Source organism: Rutidosis leptorrhynchoides, chromosome 4 (assembly GCF_046630445.1).
Source record: "Rutidosis leptorrhynchoides isolate AG116_Rl617_1_P2 chromosome 4, CSIRO_AGI_Rlap_v1, whole genome shotgun sequence".
Classification (NCBI taxonomy): domain Eukaryota; kingdom Viridiplantae; phylum Streptophyta; class Magnoliopsida; order Asterales; family Asteraceae; genus Rutidosis; species Rutidosis leptorrhynchoides.
The window spans coordinates 434355877-434374938 of NC_092336.1; positions in this window are offsets into that span (position 1 = coordinate 434355877).

A 19062-nucleotide genomic window follows, 5' to 3' on the forward strand; every position below is an offset into this window, starting at 1 on the left:
AAATCACAGTGGACCTCATAACATAGGCCCGTAATCATATCATAATGTATCTGATAATTCAATCATTTGATATTATCTCTTAATTCTGTCAATAAATATATCGAAACAAATACGTTCATGTAAAGTATCATATATCTAATACTTTGTTAATGTTTTCAGTTAATATTATATATTATATATACATATCTATATACACATAATTGTTCGTGAATCGTCGAACACAGTCAAAGGATAATTGATTACATGAATGTAGTTCCAAACTTTTTGAGATTCAACATTACAAATTCTGCTTATCGTGTCGGAAACATATAAAGGTTAAGTTTAAATTTGGTCAGAAATTTTCGGGTCGTCACAGTAGTGTTGGAAGTAGGCTGTGATTGAGTATTGAGAGAACATGGTGAAACTTGTGGTGGATACGAAGGTTGTTGAATAGGTGCACTGCTAACATTCAAACCATACATATTCTGATTGTTCGTAGCAAAAGCTGTTTGAAATGGTACATGAGCTGACTTAGGTGGTGTGTAACTATTTGGACAATACATTTTCGTGTCTTGAACTTGTTTAGACCTCTTAACTTTGTTTAACAGCTCTAATTCTTCTTCCTAAAGTCTTGCAATAAATGAGTTCACTGTAGCAGTAGCAAGTTCTCCACTGGTTTTCATAGTTAGTACAAAACCATTCCATTCTAAAGGTAATGCTCCAGCTAGACATGTTACTTTGTCTTTTTTCAACAATTGTCACATCATGCTTGTGTAGTTCAGCTAGCAAATGACGATATCTTTCAACCAATTCCGTAATAGATTCTCCGACTTGCCAGTGAAAACGGTCAAACTCAGCTTTTAATTCTAAACCTTTTCTAGTTCTGTAAGATGTATTTTGAAATGTCCCGTTCATATTAATTATAAACGTTCCATATTAATTGATTTCGTCGCGAGGTTTTGACCTCTATATGAGACATTTTTCAAAGACTGCATTCATTTTTAAAACAACCATAACCTTTATTTTATCGATAAAGGTTTAAAAAGCATTACGTATATTATCAAATAATGATAATCTAAAATATAACGTTTACACACAACCATTACATAATGGTTTACAATAACAATATATTACATCAAAAATAAGTTTCTTGAATGCAGTTTGTACATAATATCATACAAGCATGGACTCCAAATCTTGTCCTTATTTTAGTATGCAACAGCGGAATCTCTTAATAATCACCTGAGAATAAACATGCTTAAAACGTCAACAAAATTGTTGGTGAGTTATAGGTTTAACCTATATATTATCAAATCATAATAATAGACCACAAGATTTCATATTTCAATACATTCCATACATAGAGATAAAAATCATTCATACAGTGAACACCTGGTAATCGACATTAACAAGATGCATATAGAATATACCCATCATTCCGGGACACCCATCGGACATGATAATTTTGATGTACTAAAGCATTCCAAATTCCAGAATGGGGCTTGTTGGGCCCGATAGATCTATCTTTAGGATTCGCGTCAATTTGGGGGTCTGTTCCCAAATTCTTAGTCTACCAAGCTAAAAAGGGCATATTCAGCTTCGATCATTCACCCATATAAAGTAGTTTCATTTACTTGTGTCTATTTCGTAAAACATTTATAAAATTGCATGTATTCTCATCCCAAAATATTAGATTTTAAAAGTGGGACTATAACTCACTTTCACAGATTTTTACTTTGTCGGGAAGTAAGACTTGGCCACTGGTCGATTCACAAACGTATAACAAATATGTACATATATATCAAAGTATGTTTAAAATATATTTACAACATTTTTAATACGTTTTAATGTTTTAAGTTTATTAAGTCAGCTGTCCTCATTAGTAACCTACAACTAGTTGTCCATAGTTAGATGTTCAGAAAATAAATTGATATATATTATCTTGACCCAATCCACGACCCTGTGTATACACGTCTCAGGCTAGATCACAACTCAAATTATATATATTTTTGGAATCAACCTCAACCCTGTATAGCTAACTCCAACATTACTGCATATAGAGTGTCTATGGTTGTTCCAAATAATATATATAGATGGGTCGATATGATATGTCAAAACATTTGCATATGTGTCTATGGTATCCCAAGATTACATAATATATTAGAATATATGTATTATACAATATAAGTTAGCTAGGATATGATTAATATAGATTTGTTACCAATTTTCACGTAGCTACAACAAGTAAAAATATTCAATCTTGTTTTACCCATAACTTCTTCGTTTTAAATCCATTTTGAGTGAATCCAATTGCTATGGTTTCATATTGAACTTAAGTTTATGAATATATACAGAAAAAGTATAAGTTTATAGCCAGAAATACAGGTTACAAGTCATTTTTGTAAAGGTAGTCATTTCAGTCGAAAAAACGACGTCTAGATGACCATTTTGGAAAACATACTTCCACTTTGAGTTTAACCATGATTTTTGGATATAGTTTCATGTTCATAAGAAAAATCATTTTCCCAGAAGAAAAACTTTTAAATCAAAGTTTATCATGATTTTTAATTAACTAACCCAAAACAGCCCGCGGTGTTACTACGACGGCGTATATCCGGTTTTACGGTGTTTTTCGTGTTTTCATATTTTAAATCATTAAGTTAGCATATCATATAGATATAGAACATGTGTCTAGTTGATTTTAAAAGTCAAGTTAGAAGGATTAACTTTTGTTTGCGAACAAGTTTAGAATTAACTAAACTATGTTCTAGTGATTACAAGTTTAAACCTTCGAATAAGGTAGTTTTATATATATGAATCGAATGATGTTATGAACATCATTACTACCTTAGGTTTTGTGGATAAACCTACTGGAAATGAGAAAAATAGATCTAGCTTTAAAGGATCCATGGATGGCTTGAAAGTTCTTGAAGTAGAATCATGACACGGAAACAAGTTCAAGCAAGATTTCCACTCGAAATAAGATTGTTAAAGTTATAGAAATTGAATCAAAGTTTCAATATGAGAATTACCTTGTATTAGAAAGATATATTACTGTAAATAAGAAAGATTTCTTGAGGTTGGATGATCACTCAAAGTGGATTTGCAAGATTGGAAGTAAGTTAGCAAACTTGGAAGTGTTGTTGGTGTGTTCTTGAGTAGTTGTTTTATAACTTGGTTTATGTATGGATTTATGAACTAGATTGACCAAGATTTTATTGAAGATGATGAAGAACACTTAGAACAAAGGAATAACACTTGAGAGAGAGTAGTTTGATTCAAGAAAATTGAAATGGAAATGTGTTTGTGAGCTCTCTACTTCACGTGAATGTAGGGGGTGCCATATAGTCTCCATTAGTTTGTAATTTTGTGAGATATTTCATGCTAGATATTAAATGATGGTTCCCACATAGTTAGGTGACTCACATGGGCTGCTAAGAGCTTATCATTGGAGTGTATATACCAATAGTAAATACATTTAGAAGCTGTGTATTGTACAAGTACGAATACAGGTGTATACGAGTAAAATTGTTGATGAAAATGAATGAGGATGTAATTGTAAGCATTTTTGTTAAGTAGAAGTACTTTGATAAGTGTCTTGAAGTCTTTCAAAAGTGTATGAATACATATTAAAACACTACATGTAAATACATTTTAACCGAGTCGTTAAGTCATCGTTAGTCGTTACATCTAAGTGTTGTTTTGAAACTTTTAGGTTAACGATCATGTTAAATGTTGTTAAACCATTGTTTATTATATCTAATGAGATGTTAAATTATTACATTATCATGATATTATGATGTATTAATATATCTTAATATGATATATATACAATTAAATGTCGTTACAACGATAATCGTTACATATATGCCTCATTTCGAAATCCTTAAGTTAGTAGTCTTGTTTTTACATATGTAGTTCATTGTTAATATACTTAATGATATGTTTACTTATCATAATACCATGTTAACTATATATATATATATATATATATATATATATATATATATATATATATATATATATATATATATATATAAATATATATATATATATATCCATATATATGACATCATATAGTTTTTACAAGTTTTAACGTTCGTGAATCACCGGTCAACTTGGGTGGTCAATTGTCTATATGAAACCTATTTCAATTAATCAAGTCTTAACAAGTTTGATTGCTTAACATGTTGGAAACACTTAATCATGTAAATAACAATTTCATTTAATATATAATCATGGAAATGTTCGGGTCACTACAGTACCTACCCGTTAAATAAATTTCGTCCCAAAATTTTAAGCAGTTGGAGGTGTTGACGTATCTTCTGGAAATAAGTGCGGGTATTTCTTCTTCATCTGATCTTCTCGTTCCCAGGTGAACTCGGGTCCTCTACAAGAATTCCATTGAACCTTAACAATTGGTATCTTGTTTTGCTTAAGTCTTTTAACCTCACGATCCATTATTTCGACGGGTTCTTCGATGAATTAAAGTTTTTCATTGATTTGGATTTCATCTAACAAAATAGTAATATCTTCTTTATCAAAATATTTCTTCAAATTCGAGACATGGAAAGTGTTATGTACAGCCCCGAGTTGTTGAGGTAATTCAAGTCGGTAAGCAACTGGTTCGACACAATCAATAAGCTTGAATGGTCCAATATACCTTCGATTTAATTTCCCCCGTTTACCAAATTGAACAATGTTTTTCCAAGGTGCAACTTTAAGCATGACCATCTCTCTAATTTCAAATTCTATATCTTTTCTTTTAATGTCAGCGTAGCTCTTTTGTCGACTTTGGGCAGTTTTCAACCGTTGTTGAATTTAGATGATCTTCTCGGTAGTTTCTTGTATTATCTCCGGACCCGTAATCTGTCTATCCCCCACTTCACTCCAACAAATCGGAGACCTGCACTTTCTACCATAATGTGCTTCAAACATTGCCATCTCAATGCTTGAATGATAGCTATTGTTGTAGGAAAATTCTGCTAATGGTAGGTGTCGATCCCTACTGTTTCCGAAATCAATAACACATGCTCATAGCATGTCTTCAAGAGTTTGTATCGTCCTTTTGCTCTGCCCATCAGTTTGTGGGTGATAGGCAGTACTCATGTCTAGACGAGTTCCTAATGCTTGCTGTAATGTCTGCCAGAATCTTGAAATAAATCTGCCATCCTTATCAGAGATAATAGAGATTGGTATTCCATGTATGGAGACGACTTCCTTCAAATACAGTCGTGCTAACTTCTTCATCTTGTCATCTTCTCTTATTGGCAGGAAGTGTGCTGATTTGGTGAGACGATCAACTATTACCCAAATAGTATCAAAACCACTTGCAGTCCTTGGCAATTTAGTGATGAAATCCATGGTAATGTTTTCCCATTTCCATTCTGGGATTTCGGGTTATTGAAGTAGACCTGATGGTTTCTGATGCTCTGCTTTGACCTTAGAATAAGTCAAACATTCCCCTACGTATTTAGCAACATCGACTTTCATACCTGGCCACCAAAAATGTTTCTTGAGATCTTTGTACATCTTCCCCGTTCCAGGATGTATTGAGTATCTGGTTTTATGAGCTTCTCTAAGTACCATTTTGAAAGGACCCGTTCATATACATTATAAATGATTCACAATAGTTGATTACATCGCGAGGTATTTGACCTCTATATGATACATTTTACAAACATTGCATTCGTTTTTAAAATACAAACTTTCTTTACAACGAAAGTTGACGGCATGCACACCATTTCATAATACATCCAACTATAATTGGCTTAATAATAATCTTGATGAACTCAATGACTCGAATGCAACGTCTTTCAAAATATGCCATGAATGACTCTAAGTAATATCCTTAAAATGAGCTAATGCACAGCGGAAGATTTCTTTAATACCTGAGAATAAACATGCTTTAAAGTGTCAACCAAAAGGTTGGTGAGTTCATAGGTTTATCATAATAATCATTTCAATATATTAATAGACCACAAGATTTCCGTTTATAAATATATGTACACTCGCAAGTGTATAAAAGTATTCTATAAGTTGTAGGCACCCGGTAACAAGCCTTAACGTTCATGTTTTACCCTCTGAAGTACACCAGATCAGGTGTGTTTAAAATAACCTCGAAGTACTAAAGCATCCCATAGTCAGGATGGGGTTTGTCAGGCCCAATAGATCTATCTTTAGGATTCGCGCCTACCGTACATAGACAAGTTGTTTAATGTTACCAAGCTCAGGGTATATTTCTGGTTTAAACCCACGTAAAATTAGTTTTAGTACTTGTGCCTATTTCGTAAAATATTTATAAAAATAGCGCATGTATTCTCAGTCCCAAAAATATATATATAAAAGGGAGCAAATGAAACTCACAATACTGTATTTCGTAGTAAAAGTACATATAACGTCATTTAACAAATGCAAGCTTGGCCTCGGATTCACGAACGTATCAATATTGAGATTCAATATTGCAGGAAAGTACGTAGACGCAACGGAGATGATAAACACTAGATTGACCTCACGAGCATACCCATGAACCATACCCATCACCTCCATAGCTATAACCCATAATTTCCTTAGCTTCGACTCATTCAAAAAAACTATTTTGAAATCACTCGGACAGTACTCCATCGTAATATTTTATGTATACTAATAATATCTTGAAATAATACAGAGCAAATATATATATATATATATATATATATATATATATATATATATATATATATATATATATATATATATATATATATATATATATATATATAATTGATTGAGAGAGTTTAGAGAAATATATTTTCAAGTTTCTATGAAATAATGAAACCTATTGAATTCTATTTATAATAGATTTTTGAATTATTAAAGTTAATTATTAAAGTATGAATTATTAAAGTGAATTATTAAATTATGAATTATTAAAGTGAATTATTAAAGTATGAATTATTAAAGTGAATTATTAAAGTATGAATTATTAAAGTGAATTATTAAAGTGAATTATTAAAGTTAAAGTAAAGTAAAAGTAAAGTAAAGGTAAAGTTAAAGTATAGTAAAAGTATAAAAACTATGTATATATAATACGCGTATAAATATATATAATATTAATTTAAATCGTTATATATATTTAATGAAATAAAATATAAATATCGTTATATTTATTATACTGGTTAAGTAATGAGTTTTCAAAAGTGATTCTAGATATTTATAAAAGTTATATACGTTTTAATAATAAAGTTCTTTTTAAACTGAAAACGTCTTTGTACGTTTGAAAATAGATTAATAAAATATTATGTAAACCAATTCTCCACTAACTTTTGTCTAACTTTCGTAAATGACACTTTTTGTTTTTATTTATAAATAGCTTTACAAATTATTCTGAATATCATTAAGAGGAATAGATTTTCTCAAATCATAGTGGACCTCTCAACAGAGACTTGTAATCATAATTCAATGTTTCTGATAATTCAATCATTTAATATCTTTTTTTTAATTTCGTCGAAAATCATATTGAAACAAATACGTTCGTGTAAAGTATTATACGTTTAATACTTTATTAATATTCTCAAGTTATAATATATATATACATATACATATCTATTTATATATAACGGTTCGTGAATCGTCGGAATTTGGTCGAGGTTATAATGAATGTATGAACACAGTGTAAAATTCTTGAGATTTAACTTAACAAACTTTGCTTATCGTGTCGGAATAATATAAAGATTAAAGTTTAAATTTGGTCGGAAATTTTCGGGTCATCACAGTACCTACCCGTTAAAGAAATTTCGTCCCCGAAATTTGATAGAGGTCGTCATGACTAACAATGAGAATGTTATTATAACGATTATAGAGTTTTATCATGTTCAAGAAGAATGGATAAAATAATTCGATTACTCGAAGCGTGTGAGTGAAGTTATCGTAAATGAATGAAATAAGATAATAGTGATTCGTCGTATCTTTTGACGTCATCACGATTGATCTCCGAAAAGAAAATCTTTGTAATCTATATTGGATTTGATTATTCGGCGATTAAGGAAATTATGATCCTCTTCGAATTAATGCGATAATCCATTTTGATTTCTCTGTCGGATATTTCACTATAAATCCACCTCATTTGTTTTCTTACAACTCTAACCTTCCCAACTCATATTTTAAAGTATTTGTCAATATGCTTCATCCAGTGCTAATTCTTGATATACTCCTCACTTTCATATCTGTTGCTCTTCTTTTTCATCTGCCTCCGGAAGAATCTATTTACTTCTACTATACTCTTGGTTTTATAGTGTTTTTAGTTCTCCCGTGTCTTTATATTGCTATATGCATTGATATATACAGTTTGTGATTTCTGGGTTGTTGTTGGGTTTTATATCTTCCCTTATATTTCAAAGTCCTTGCTTCTTCTATAATCATTGTCATCCACAGTTAATGCTCTCTTCTATTTGCTATGATTTATACTCCCATTTCTAGTTCGGAGCTTTGTCCTTTCGTTTCTTCTTCTTGCGATTAAGCACCGCTTGTAATGGTCCAGAATTCGCAGATATAAATTTCGGAATGAACATTGTTAATGTTCTAAGAAGGAAATTGTAATGGCACGATCTTGACTTGTCAAATTACCAGAATACCTCGGAAAAGGCCGAATCATCAAGAAATATTTTCTTGATATTTAGAGATCAAAGATAATACAAGAGTCGTGTAACATAGCACATGATGACGTTATGATCTGTGAATCATCATGTTCCATTTAGAAACTCAGCATGAATTACTGTAATATAATCACGTTGATCAAGTGTCATTATATTATACTAACTCATGCTTCAGCTCCCAACACTTCTTCAAGAATATTCCTATTTTAAACTCGAATGTTTCAGAATTTAGAAACTAAAATAGTTTCTTTTATGATATAATACAGATAGCGCGAAGAGGTAAATGATTTCAGATAAGAATAATTATAAAAATATCTTCAGAAGTATGGATGATATTTATAATGAAAGATACGATGATATCTTAGAATGTCTAATATCATAGGATGATGAAGGATATTGTCCGCAGGGGTTTAGAGTCAGGAGCAAGGTATTCGTTAATGACTTCAGTAAGTACTGAATCATTTGGATTCTTTGAAGGCAGGTTCAACGTTTGTGATTTGTCCACAGCCTCCTTCATACTTTGCTCAATCCGTTTTCCAGTTCCAAAGCTTCTTTTTTCTGAGCTTTGCCAATATACTATCCTTTATCATCTAACTTTTTACTGTTAAGGTCGTTTACAGTTTTTGCTGTTTCATCAGCATTTTTCAAAATTTCGAGAACTGGTTCGCAGTTTAGGGTGTTTTTCAGAAATTTCTCATTCAAAGAATGTAAGTCTTGGAGGTAGACGTTGTGTGTATATGTAATTGTTGATGTAGACATGCTGCGAGGTTTCAAAATACTGATTGTTGATTCTCAATAATTGGTATGGCAATTCTTGTTATAAGGTACGAATGAGTATATGATAGGGTTTCGATAATTATAATGATTTTTTTTTTTGGAAAGTCAAAGATCAGTGAAGTTGTTGGTAAGTTTATTGCTAATGAGGTGAATATAAACGATTCCCCGGTAACGTTAGCGAAAGGGCAACGTATCTATCGAGGTTATAATAAGACTGTTTTGATTGAGAAGTCGAAGTTGACTTGCTGGAGCTGTGACAAAACTGTCTATTTTGAAACGGAATTGAAAAGTTATTTTAGCTAGTAAATGCCAAAGGGTCTAACACGGATACGTGTCGAACTATGACTTGGGTTTTGAGAGTTTTTCAGGTGTATAACTGTGGGTAACATGTGGTTAGATCATCATCTCGATTGTTCCTTAGTTGAAGTGTCTTTAGGAATTTCGAAAGGTTTGAGCACATATTGTAATCGTTAATACATATGATGTTCTAACACAGTTTTGATGTCAAAGTATAGCTTTGAAAGATATAGGAATCTAAGAGTGATGATACTGGTTATATTTCGAATTATGAGATTTCAAAATCAGAATATGTAATTGAATTTGAATGAGTATGATTGTTTTGATTTATATGAAAGAATGGATATTGTTGTGAAAGTAGGGAGTATAGTTGATGATTGCTGAATCAGTTTCGAAAAATGTAATATATTAATTGTGAATTTATATATCTCTCGGGTATTACCTACCCGTTAAAAAAAATTTCACAATTAATATTTTGTACAAAAGAAGTTTATTACAGTCTTTATGAAAATATATGTGTATATTTTCTTTAGATTTAATATAGATTTAATGAGTTAATATTAAATTAAACTCATTTGTTTTATGGTTGGAACTAGAATTGAGTAATCCCTAAAACTTTATAAATTGCATAAGTATTTCTTCAATAATATTGAAATTATGAATCATTACTTTGTTATTTGTTAGTTTTCGTGAAATTCTTGTGAACTTCGCAAGGTACGAATGATGTTATTTGAAAAGTTTCGAGTACATCGATGATGAAAGTGTAAAATCAAACATATATTCGAATAATACACTTGATTTATTATGAATTGGATTTTTATTGAATTGAGACAGAGATTGTAATTAACGATGGTTAAGTTGCGAACGAAGGACGTACATCATTGCATATTTGTAATATGAATTAACTGAGTAGTTAAGATTCACACATAATAGCTTAGTACGGGAAGATTTATTATGGTTTAAAAATTTATACATATAAAATATACATATAAATCTTTCGATTGGAAATGAGTTAATACTTCATAACTCATTGATACAATATATTTGTTGTTGATTCATAATGATGTCCACAATGATTCTTGAACTGACAGAGTTTATGATGTTACAGGTGCTGTTGATTCTGACGATACTGACGGCACTGACTGTGTTGTTGATGCTACAGTCCTGTTGATGCTGTTGGTAAAACAATTCTAGCTTGTAAACCGTACACCATTTTCGATCAAAGTTTCTACTCTACCATCTCCATTCACTCATCCGATTTACGGTCAGAATTAAATAATCTCTAAGATTTTGGAGATTACATAACTGTCACAGAGATATCTTTTCAATGAAGTTTATGAATTAATACTTCATCGTTTGTTGTTGTTGATATTCCTGGATATTTACAGGGCGTATGACGTTGATGTTTGAGATACAGATTGTGATGTTGCGGTGTGAGATGTGGATGTTGTTGTTGGTGGTGGTGATGGTACTGTTGGTGTTGCTGATGGTGGTACTGTTTATGCTGCTGGTGCTGCTGCTGGTGTTTGCAAACTTTGCACCATATTCTCCAAAGCCACTACCCGAGCGTGAAGCTCGTTGATTTCTTCTATTACACCGGGGTGATTGTCGGTTCGGATGAGCGGATAAATAAAATCTAGAATTTGGTGTAGTATGTAATCGTGATGAGATACTCTAGAAATAAGAGAGAAAATGGTGTTTCGGATAGGTTCGCCGGTAAGTGCTTCAGGTTCTTCGCCAAGAGGGCAATGTGGTGGATGGAAGGGATCACCTTCTTCTTGTCTCCAATGATTAAGGAGGCTATGAACCCATCCCTAATTCATCCAGAATAGATGATGACTAATTGGTTGATCCATTCCGGTCACACTGCTTTCGGAACTTGAGTGGGATTCCATTTCGGAATCCGAGGGACTTGAACTAATGACGAATTCCATTTCGTATGATTCAATAAAGAATTTTTCGATATGAAATGATTTTCCGGCTATCGGGTGGTATTCTAATTATATAGAGCAAAAGGTTTCGTAGATTACGGAGGAATTTACGGAATATGTCATGCAAAGTTTACAGTAACATATACGCTAAGATATGAATTAGCAGATACGCTAAGATATGAATTTTGTCTATACACTATTCATGCAATCAATGCAATAAGATGTGTCTAGACTAAGAATGATAAGCAGGTAATTTTCGACAAAAATGATGAGCAAAACTTTTGACATGCAGACACGGTCAAAGTCCAGACTCACTAATGCATCCTAACGACTATCAGTTAGACACACTAATGCAGACCTGGTTTGCTAAGACCACCGCTCTGATACCAACTGAAAGGACCCGTTCATATACATTATAAAAGATTCAAAATAGTTGATTACATCGCGAGGTATTTGACCTCTATATGATACATTTTACAAACATTGCATTCGTTTTTAAAAGACAAACTTTCTTTACAACGAAAGTTGATGGCATGCACACCATTTCATAATACATCCTACTATAATTGGCTTAATAATAATGTTGATGAACTCAATGACTCGAATGCAACGACTTTCAAAATATGCCATGAATGACTCCAAGGCATATCCTTAAAATGAGCTAATGTACATCGAAAGATTTCTTTAATACCTGAGAATAAACATGCTGTAAAGTGTCAACCAAAAGGTTGGTGAGTTCATAGGTTTATCATAACAATCATTTCAATATATTAATAGACCACGAGATTTCCGTTTATAAATATATGTACACTCGCAAGTGTATAAAAGTATTCTATAAGTTGTAGGCACCCGGTAACAAGCCTTAACGTTTATGTTTTACCCTCTGAAGTACACCAGATCAGGTGTGTTTAAAATAACCTCGAAGTACTAAAGCATCTCATAGTCAGGATGGGGTTTGTCAGGCCCAATAGATCTATCTTTAGGATTCGCACCTACCGTACATAGACAAGTAGTTTAATGTTACCAATCTAAGGGTATATTTCTAGTTTTAACCCACATAGAATTAGTTTTAGTACTTGTGCCTATTTCGTAAAACATTTATAAAAATAGCGCATGTATTCTCAGTCACAAAAATATATATAAATGGGAGCAAATGAAACTCACAATACTGTATTTCGTAGTAAAAATACATATAACGTCATTTAACAAGTGCAAGGTTGGCCTCGGATTCACGAACGTATCAATATTGAGATTTAATATTGCAGGAAAGTACGTAGACGCAACGGAGATGATAAACACTAGATTGACCTCATGAGCATACCCATGAACCATACCCATCACCTCCATAGCTATAACCCATAATTTCCTTAGCTTCGACTCATTCAAAAAAACTATTTTGAAATCACTCGGACAGTACTCCGTCGTAATATTTTATGTATACTAATAATATCTTGAAATAATACAGAGCAAATATATATATATATATATATATATATATATATATATATATATATATATATATATATATTTATATATATATATATATATATATATATATATATATATATATAAATCTATTGAGATAGTTTAGAGAAATATATTTTCAAGTTTCTATGAAATAATGAAACCTATTGAATTCTATTTATAATAGATTTTTAAATTATTAAAGTGAATTATTAAAGTATGAATTATTAAAGTGAATTATTAAAGTATGAATTATTAAAGTGAATTATTAAAGTATGAATTAATAAAGTGAATTATTAAAGTATGAATTATTAAAGTGAATTATTAAAGTATGAATTATTAAAGTGAATTATTAAAGTATGAATTATTAAAGTGAATTACTAAAGTATGAATTATTAAAGTGAATTACTAAAGTATGAATTATTAAAGAGAATTATTAAAGTTAAAGTAAAGTAAAAGTAAAGGTAAAGGTAAAGTTAAAGTATAGTAAAAGTATAAAAACTATGTATATATAATACGTGTATAAATATATATAATATTAATTTAAATCGTTATATATATTTAATGAAATAAAATATAAATATCATTATATTTATTATACTGGTTAAGTAATGAGTTGTCAAAAGTGATTCTAGATATTTATAAAAGTTATATACGTTTTAATAATAAAGTTCTTTTTAAACTGAAAACGTCTTTGTACGTTTGAAAATAGATTAATAGAATATTATGGAAACCAATTCTCCACTAACTTTTGTCTAACTTTCGTAAATGACACTTTTTATTTTTATTTATAAATAGCTTTACAAATTATTCTGAATATCGTTAAGAGGAATAGATTTTCTCAAATCATAGTGGACCTCTCAATAGAGACTTGTAATCATAATTCAATGTTTCTGATAATTCAATCATTTAATATCTTTTTTTTTAATTTCGTCGAAAATCATATTGAAACAAATACGTTCGTGTAAAGTATTATACGTTTAATACTTTATTAATATTCTCAAGTTATAATATATATATACATATACATATCTATTTATATATAACGGTTCGTGAATCGTCAGAATTAGGTCGAGGTTATAATGAATGTATGAACACAGTTTAAAATTCTTGAGATTTAACTTAACAAACTTTGCTTATCGTGTCAGAATAATATAAAGATTAAAGTTTAAATTTGGTCGGAAATTTCCGGGTCGTCACCCATTTCTCTCATATCTCCAAATTTTGGTACCCAAATTCTTTCAGCCCTATACCGGGTTCTGTGATGACCCGGGAATTTCCGACCAAATTTAAACTTAAATCTTATATGATTTCAACACGATAAGCAAAGTCTGTTAGGTTAAGTCTCAAAAATTTTGAACTGTTATCATGTATGCAATTACCCTTCGACTGCTCTCAACGATTCATGAACGTTTAATTGTAAATAGAAATGTAAATATTTGAATATATATATATATATAATGGTAATCTGTAATATTATAAGATTTAATTATTTGAATTAATAATGTAAAATAAAGTAATATATGATATCATAATTTACAATGTGTATATATATATATATATATATATATATATATATATATATATATATATATATATAAAGTATATTGAAAATATATATATTTGATTTTGAATTTATTTAGTAAACGATAGTAGCACCCATTTATTATCCAATTGATAGTAAACCGGTTAAAAACGAACTTATGTGATTTTAAAAATAAACGGTGATTCGAAAACGGGTTATATAATTTTTAGGCCTATTAAATATATTTAGGAGTTATTTGTTAAGTTTTACACTTAGCATAATTTTACTTGGGGTTGGGAGCTATTAATTAATTTAATTTTTATTTAATAATTGTAAATAGTTAACGATCAATTTTTATACCATGATGACGGAAATAAATAAAGATACTTAAAATAAAATTTTGGAATTTTTTCGAAGACTTTTATCCGCCCCTGATTTCAAATAGTACACGATACACTGGCCTGAGAAAGTGTCGGCAGAATAATTTATGTATGATGGCTTACTGTTTTCTTTCATCCACATGCTTAAGATTTATTGTTATTATATTATAATTATATTATTATTATTATTAATTATTACTAATATTATAATTAATATATAACATCTTATATATATGTTTACATATCCAGAGATTTAGAAAGGAGAAGGAAGACACAAAACCACTTCACACCTTTCACTACTTTCTAACACTACCACCGGGAACCACCATGTCCGTCACCCATGACCACCGTCGCCACCAAGTCACCACCATCACTTTAGAGTTTATATTTCTATTTAAACATCACCACCCACTTCTCTGCCGTGTTTTATGCAGCCAACCGTCACCATAGCAGCCCTCTTCTACGACTTTCAATCTCCAAACACCCGTCACCACCACAACCGCCATATGCTACAACCTACGGCCCATTTATTTATTTATTTATTTTTCTTCCGACCACCAACACATCGAACTAGGCAGCTGCGATACATTTCCTGTTTCCTAGTATAAATGTTAGATGATGATACACTAAGGTGGCGGGATGCATTTGATGATGTTAATAATGCATGATAATTCGATGATGATCATGAGTTAATGATGTTCGTTGATGATGATAAAGGATGATGGTGATTTTGATGGTAAACGGAGGTAACGATATTGATTGATGATGATGAATCGAAAACCCACTTATTGTAACTTCTTCCATTCGATTGTTATTGATCCCGTTTTTATTTCGATACCCTAAAACAACCAAACAGAAATTGCAAAACCCATTTTTTTTCTTAATTACTACTGCTCGAGGGGTTTTATACCAGAAGGAAATGATATGATGATGATAAAGACGATGTGATGGTGATGATAAAATGATATACGGTGATGTTGAAGTGATAATGATCGGTGAAGCCGGTCGTATCTAAAGATGGTAAAAAAAAATGGTAACAACTAGCGATGATGATGATGACGATACTGATTTAATGATGAACATGACGAGATGTATGTTATGATGAGGAGGACCAGATGAATGATGAGGATGAATTGATTTTGACACATGGTGAATAGTCCTGGGTTTTGAGTGAAGAAGATAGAATAAAAAGAAAACAGAAACAGATTATATAGATTTAAGATAGAGATTATAACAGAAAAGCATGGATGGCAGAATGGTTTAAGAGTGTTGCGGGTGAGCGTGAGGTCTCGAGTTCGATTCCTGTCTAGAGCATTTCTTTTTAGGAGGGTATAATTTACTTCCCTTTCCATTATTATTATTATTGTTATTATCATTATTATTATTATTATTATTATTATTATTATTATTATTATTATTATTATTATTATTATTATTATTATTATTGTTATTAGTGATATTACTATAATTAATATTATTGTTGTGTTATTATTTTTTTTGTATTATAATAATTACTATTAGTATCATAATAAGTGATATAACAATTATTATTATTATTATCGCTAGTAATAATGTTATCCTTATTATTGAATTATCTTTTTAAGACTACTACTATTATTATAATTGTGATTAGGGTTATTATTGTTGTTACTATAAAAATAATACAAGTTATTATTATTTTCGCTAATATTAGTATTAATATCATTTTTTTTTTGCAATCAGTAGTATTACTATTATTATTATTAACAAAAGTATCACTTTTAACAATATAGTCATTATAATCAGTATTTTCAATATCAAAGGAGATTATCATTATTAGTAAGTCATTATTATCGAAAACTATCACTTTTGCTACAAATAAATATTTTGTACTTAAAATATACTTAATAAATATATTATAATTATAATAATAGTTTATATACCATAAATCAAACATAATAATATTAGTTATATAAATACTTATATATAACAAACTAATGATATATTTTAATAATACTAACCATATATATATAGATATATTAATAATTAAGAAGATAGATATTAAACATTTTAAATATATACACAAGCTAAATAAGTACAATATATAATTTAAGAAATAATATATAAATTCTTTCGATTACGATTACACATTTTAATTTATATACAAATGATATAGGTTCGTGAATCCGAGGCCAACCCTGCATTGTTCCGTATCGTCGTATGAATATTTTTACTACAAAATATTGTAGTGTGAGTTTCATTACTCCCCTTTTTAATGCTTTTGCAATATATATTTTTGGGACTGAGAATGCATGCGCTTTTATAAATATTTTACGAAATAGACACAAGTAATCGAAACTACATTATATGGTTGAATGATCGAAATCGAATATGCCCCTTTTTATTAAGTCTGGTAATCTAAGAATTAGGGAACAGATACCCTAATTGACGCGAACTCTAAAGATAGATCTATCGGGCCCAACAAGCCCCATCCAAAGTACCGGATGCTTTAGTACTTCGAAATTTATATCATGTCCGAAGGAGGATCTCGGAATGATGGGGATATTCTTATATTCATATTGTGAATGTCGGTTACCAGGTGTTCAATCCATATGAATGATATTTTTGTCTCTATGTATGGGACGTATGTTTATGAAAAATGAAAATATGAAATCTTGTGGTCTATTAAAATTATGAAATGATTATTTATGTTAAACTAATGAACTCACCAACCTTTTGGTTGACACTTTAAAGCATGTTTATTCTCAGGTATTAAAGAAATCTTCCGCTGTGCATTTGCTCATTTTAAAGATATTACTTGGAGTCATTCATGACATATTTCAAAAGACGTTGCATTCGAGTCATTGAGTTTATCAATATCATTATTAAGTCAATTATAGTTGGATATATTATGAAATGGTATGCATGACTGTCAACTTCATATGTAATGAAAGATTGTCTTTTCAAAACGAATGCAATGTTTGTAAAATGTATCATATAGGGGTCAAGTACCTCGCGATGAAATCAACTATTGTGAATCGTTTATAATCTATATGGACTTCGTCCGGATGGATTAGGATGGGTCCTTTCAGGTTCCGTCTTCCCGAATATTAAGGTGCTTCTCCGATCCTTTGGGTATTTCATCCTTTAAGTTTCCCTCTTTTAAAACTCCTTGTTGCATCTCCTTTATTTTAGTAGTAAGATTAGTGTGAATCATTACATTCATAGCTTTTACTCGAATAGGTTCTCTGTCCTTTCTGCTCAAGGAGTCGGCTATCACATTTGCCTTCCCCGGGTGGTAACGAATCTCAAAGTCGTAATCATTCAACAATTCAATCCATCTGCGCTGCCTCATGTTCAGTTATTTCTGATTAAATATGTGTTGAAGACTTTTGTAATCGGTATATATAATACTTTTGACCTCATATAAATAGTGCCTCCAAGTCTTTAATGCAAAAACAACCGCGCCTAATTCCAAATCATGCGTCGTATAATTCTGCTCGTGAATCTTCAATTGTCTAGACGCATAAGCAATTACCTTCGTTCGTTGCATTTATACACAACCGAGACCTTGCTTTGAGGCATCAAAATATATCACAAAATCATCATTCCCTTCAGGTAATGATAATATAGGTGCCGTAGTTAACTTTTTCTTCAACAATTGAAACGCTTTCTCCTGCTCATCCTTCCATTCAAATTTCTTCCCTTTATGCGTTAATGCAGTAAAAGGTTTTGCTATTCTGGAAAAGTCTTGGATGAACCTTCTGTAGTAACCAGCTAGTCCTAAAAATTGGCGTATATGCTTTGGAGTTTTCGGGGTTTCCCACTTTTCAACGGTTTCAATCTTTGCTGGATCCACCTGAATACCTTCTTTTTTCACTATGTGACCGAGGAATTGAACTTCTTCCAACTAAAATGCACACTTTGAAAACTTAGAGTACAGTTTTTCTTTCCTTAACAACTCTAGCACTTTTCTCAAATGTTCTTCGTGCTCTTGGTCATTCTTTGAGTAAATAAGTATGTCATCGATGAAAACAATGACAAACTTGTCAAGGTATGGTCCACACACTCGGTTCATGAGGTCCATGAACACAGCT